The sequence below is a fragment of the Eretmochelys imbricata genome, chromosome 26 (assembly GCF_965152235.1).
Source record: "Eretmochelys imbricata isolate rEreImb1 chromosome 26, rEreImb1.hap1, whole genome shotgun sequence".
NCBI lineage: Eukaryota > Metazoa > Chordata > Testudines > Cheloniidae > Eretmochelys > Eretmochelys imbricata.
This window is the reverse complement of record NC_135597.1, coordinates 10,598,791-10,604,790: the sequence shown is the minus strand read 5'-3', so window position 1 is coordinate 10,604,790 and position 6,000 is coordinate 10,598,791.

Here is a 6,000-nt window from a genome sequence, read left to right as displayed (position 1 = left end):
GTAGGGTGAGGGCCCTGGAAACCACAGGACCATGGCCAGGATCATGGGTAGCTGCAAAGCAAACTTTCCCCGTGCTGCCTGTCACAGCAATAAACCCCCTTCACCCTTGCTACGGAAAGAACACCTCTAAGGGTGTGAAAATACTTCAGTTTCCATAGGACATTCAACCCTTCGCTTCTCCGCTACGCCTGCCAACAGGGGTGTTAGAGTTTGTGTTCTGGAAAACTGTCCACTAGGTACTTGACTGAAGTCCCCAACTAACACCTTAAAAACCGCCACACAGATTCTCGTCTTCCAGCCAAAGTTAACTCTGAGGCAAAGTAATGATCAAGCAAATTTAGGGTCCAATCCTGCCGTCGTCACTCAGGCAAATAATCCTCAGCGCCCAAAAATGGGGCCAGGTTTTCAGCAGACCTCAGCACCCTGGGCTTATATTGGGTGCTGAGCACTTTGGAAAATCTGGCTGCAGATGTGGCTGTTGGAATCTGGCCTTGGAAGTCTAGGGGATTTGCTCACGTGAGTAATGACTGCAGTACAAGAGTGTCATGGAAAAGAATGATAACACAATTAAACATTTGTTGTGCGTAGATATTGACTAGGGGACTCGGCCAAAGCCCATTGAAGTCAGTGGAAAGAAAAGGAGGACTTGTGGCACCTTAGAGACTAATAAATTTATTTGAGCATAAGCTTTCGTGAGCAACAGCTCATTTCATCAGGTGCATTCAGTGGAAAATGCATCCGATGAAGTGAGCTGTGTAGCTCACGAAAGCTTATGCTCAAATAAATTGGTTCGTCTCTAAGGTGCCACTAGTACTCCTTTTCTTTTTGCGGATACAGATTAACACGGCTGCTACTCTGAAGTCAGTGGAAGCCTTTCACATTGGATCAGACCCTGTGCCAATTATTATCACAGGGGTGAGAACAGAAGGGAAGCAAGGAAACGTTGACTGGGGAAAGGAAGAATTAGCCACTCATGTGCTCAAGAAGCGAGGCCATGCACTCTTATATCTGTGCTAATTTCTTTAATAAGAGACTAACACTCCTCCCCATTCCCCTCCTCCCCGCTCCAGCTGTTTTACCCATAGTTAAATGCACTGGTTTGAAAATAGCTCTTTGGATGCAGCAACAGCAACTCAGCCAGCAGAAGAGATTAAAGGAACATTCCCCTGTTCCCAGTCCCTGTTATCGGAACATTGTGTTAAGAGGGTCTAAATATCACATCATGTTTTTACGCGTGATAAGGCAAATTTGCACAAGCCGCACCAGTGGCTGCAGATGATATTACTGTACGTAAGAGCGTGCTCCACCGCTTCTAAGAGAGGGTCAGGAAGATATGCTGGGTGAGGACGAAATAGTGCCACTGTTTCTGAGAGGGCTGTGTATGAACAGTGAACGGCTCTGCTTGTGATGGATGGGAGTACTGAAAAATTCCCTGCGCAGCATTTCCTCTACATTAGGCCAATCCTGTATTCAGGGGGTGAATTGCTTGCAGAGTACACTACCTGCAGAGTAAATTCTTTCAAGTTTAAATTATCTGAAGCGTAAACTATTCATGGTGCAAATTACCCATGCTGGGTAGACTATCAGCAACACCGATTGTTTATGGTGTAAACTATCCCTGATGTAAGCTATCTGCGGTGTGAAATCACAGCATAGTTCCTCAGGGTATAAAATAACTACAGTGTAAACTATGCATTGCACACTGTCATTACCCAGGGTGTAAGCTATCTGCAGTGTGAATTATTCACACTGCAAATCACCCCTGCTGTAGCAGTTACTTACACGCAATCCTACTGGGATTCCTTGTGTGGGTAGCGAAGGGATTCACAGTCTGGCCCTCAGTCTTTTTATGACCCAGCTCCCCATCTGTAAAAGCAGGGAGCGGGGGGGCGGGGGTAATGCTACTTCCCTGTCTGTCAGGATAAATTCATTAACAATTGTGAGCAGTTCAGATTTTAAAAAATTATTAAAGCTAATGGTTCAAATCAAATTTACACAAGTTAAGAAGGAATGTACTGTACATCTGGGGTCAGGCTTGAGTTATGAGAGATTACAAGTATTGGTTACAAGGTTCATAAGGTACATACACAATACAGAACCAGCATAGACCCAGACTAGGGTGTGGGAGTGTTTAAAGCCTCAGTGAATAAGTGATCTCGGGTACACCACCCATAGAATGTATTTAGAGTCCAAGTCAGTATTGGTGTAGGGAATAGGTACATGGGTGGGGTGCGTCCCTTGGTTCGTCAGGGAAGGAAGTGGGTTATTTCCCTGACCGGAGGTCATGGAAGAACCTAGCTAGAGTTCGATATTGATACAGGCAGTACTGTTGGGTGACTGTACAGGGCCACGCTGCACCAGCCTTACCGTCACTGAATAGTACCTTGAAAACAGGCGACTACTCAGAGAGTAAGGGATTACTCAGAGTAAGGATGGTGGGGATTTTCAAAGGCACAGGTGGGCGATAGATCCCCAACTTCCATTGGGTTTCAATGGCAGCTGGTCACCTAATCAAGAGCTAGTTTCTGAATTCTTTACTGATGTTGCTGAGATTAGCCCAACCTGGTGCTATTTTTTTTTTTCTAATTTAAAATGAGCCCATTTTGGCACTCTGGGTTTTAGTTATTAAGTAATTCCAGTGGTGAAAAACGTGCTCACTCTCTTACTCTCCTCTCTGATGGACAAGCCCTGGTTAATGTCTAGAGAGCTTTCCCACATGCCCGCCTAACCTTTCTTGCACAAAAAAAGAAAAACTTTCTATTTTATGCAGCAGCCAAGCTAAAAAAAGAACCATTACAATCATGCCAAAAATGCAACATTGATAAAACTTGCGGGGAAAAGGCAGCCTAAATGTGACCGCTTTCAGATCCAAAGAGAATCAGACGAGAAATAGGATTTTATATCCTCATCCCATGTGTCATCTCCTTGGGTAGAAGGATGCAAATATATAGGAGCAATGGAAAATGGATTGTTTTCTTTAATCCGACAATGTCAGGTACAGAGAGCAGACCTATATTCCAAATCTTTGGCCTGGTAGAAGTGATGTCTTCTTGCTCATTCACGCATGGTTAAAAGAGTATAGAGCTATTAAAGTGTATGCGTGAAGTTATAATTGCTCCCAGTGTACAAAACTCCTACGGTGTCTAACAGAGGGTGAGAATCTATGTTTTAAAAAAATATTCTATAGAACTGAAGAGAGAATTCTGTTCCTGCCATAGGATTCCCTGGGGTGAAAACATCTTAAAAAAGACACTGCTCATTGTTTAACTCAATGGGCCTGGTTCTCCCTGGCCCTGAACCTTGCACAATCGGTTATACCTGTGCAACAGGAGGGCCACATGGATGTAAAGTGCTGCTGTTCTGATGCGGCAGCAATTCACCCCCACTTTGCATAGGTGTAAATAATAATAACGCCCAGTTGTTATCCAGCACTTTTCATCAATAGATCGCAAATCACTTTACAAAGGAGGCCAGGATCATTATTCCCATTTTACAGATGGGGAAACTGAGGCACGGAGCGATGGGGTGACCTGTCCAGGCAAAGAATACATTACCCCCCCCAACAAAGTTCCACAGGAGAGAGAAAAAATGTGGCTGTAAGCACGGAGGGAGTGGCTAACACTCAGTACTCCTGGGGTGTAGGACGGGGAAAGTCCAGCAAGGGAGAAAGCTTGGCTGTGGCTTCCTCCCCTGGGCCCCATCATGCCCCGGCAGAGAATTTACAAGAACGAGAGAATTCTGAGACCCTACATCAGTTTTCTAGGGCCCCGCATTCCTGCTTATACCTGCAACAATCACCGGAGACTGTGCTACCCTCTCACTTGACAGGTCAGGGCGAAGGTGTGTTGACAGCACAGTGTGGCAAGCGTGCACTGCCTCGGCCTATGCCGTGACTCTCCTGTGGAGACCAAATTCTCCACTGGATCAGTCCACTGAAGTCACTGCAGTGACATCAGCAGAAGAACTGGCCCACTGCAACTTCACTGATAGTAACTGGCTTTTACCCATATTGGGGAACCACAGTTAAGCTGAGTTTAGCCATGGCTCCAAACTGAAAGGATTGGGCCAACGACTGTGGACAATGGCAAAGGGTGTGAAATGCATCTGTTCCAGGGTGGGATCTGATTTTGGGATTACCAACAGCTGTCTTGTGTGGGCCATAGGCACAGAGTTCAGATTCAGATCTGCCTTTGGTTCAGCCCCAGATGTAAACCTCCCCCGGGTTCTGGTGTCTTCAGAGTTAGAATGTGGGTTTGGGCCATGTCTAATACAAAATGAAGCCAGATCCCTAATACAGAGTGAAGTCACATACACGCATACAAACACAAATACTAACACTCATTTGACGGGATGCCTATACTTCCCAGAGCTGTATGCTTCCCCCCACCCCCCAGCCATCCACTCACCCCTGCCCCATGCACTTGGACTTTCCAGCTTACCCGACCTCCAGATTAGAATGTGTGCATCTTTTAAATAGTATCTTTGCAAACACTGCAAATTTTAATGGTCAGAAAATCTTTGAGGAGGTTTTTCTGGTCTTCGGAAACAGATGTGGTTGGCTAGAGGTCCTTCTTTCTGGCCTATCTGCAAAGGAAGTGGTGGAATTTGCAGTTTATACAAAATTAACATGCACTTGTCCTGATCTCAGAGACCTTTGAGACCCAGCCAAGCTTTCTCACGTCACTAAGATCTGCTGTTGGTCTATTAAGGAATTAGCTGCCTCTTAGAATCATAGAATATCAGGGTTGGAAGGGACCTCAGGAGGTCATCTAGTCTAACCCCCTGCTCAAAGCAGGACCAATCCCCCATAGTTGCCCCAGATCCCTAAATGGCCCCCTCAAGGATTGAACTCACAACACTGGGCTTAGCAGGCCAATGCTCAAACCACTGAGCTATCCCTCCCCACCGTACGTTTGGTATGTTTGATCTCAACAGAGAAGACCCTGTGACATTTCCAGCACAGATGTTAATTTTTCCCATAGACCTATTTCATGTAAATGAAACTAAGTCCCTCTAGTTGTCCACCAAATGGTAGCACAAGATTCTGCCCAACCGGCTAACGTGCTTTGACCCTAAATGAGGAAAAGCAGCGCCTCTAAGAAAAAGTCGTAATGAGATCCAGTGGTTGGAAGCTGAAGCTAGACAAACTCAGAAATAAGACGCAAATTTTTAATTGCAAAGGTAATTAACCATTGGAACAACTTGCCTGGGGGCAGGGTTTCATTCTCTATCACTTGCAGTTTTTAAGTCAAGACTGGATCTCTTTCTAAAAGCTAAGGAGTACTTGTGGCACCTTAGAGACTAACCAATTCATTTGAGCATGAGCTTTCGTGAGCTACAGCTCACTTCATCGGATGCATACCGTGGAAGTGAGCTGTAGCTCATGAAAGCTCATGCTCAAATAAATTGGTTAGTCTCTAAGGTGCCACAAGTATTCCTTTTCTTTTTGCGAATACAGACTAACACGGCTGTTACCCTGAAACCTTTCTAAAAGCTATGCCATAGCTCAACCAGAAGTTAGGGTTCTGATGCAGGAATTACTGGGTGAGGTTCTTTGGCCTGTGTTATGCAGGAGGTGATCAAGATGGTCTCTTCTGGTCTTCAAATCTACAAAAACGCGAATTCAGTCTCCAGGGCCCATTCAGTTCTTGGCCTCTCTGATGAAACTGCCAAAAATGGGGGGGAAGGAGCGTGTGTGGGGGGTGTGTGTGTGGAATTAGTGTCAGTTGTGAGGCTGAATTTTGTGATGTGGACACCTGTCACTAGATGGCACCCACTTTTCAGAGGGTGATATATGCCACTGTTGCCTAGTACTTTGGAAGTAGGAGGATAGGTGTCATAAATATAAAGGGAAGGGTAAACCCCTTTGAAATCCCTCCTGGCCAGGGGAAAGCTCCTCTCACCTGTAAAGGGTTAAGAAGCTAAAGGTAACCTCGCTGGCACCTGACCAAAATGACCAATGAGGAGACAAGATACTTTCAAAAGCTGGGAGGAGGGAGA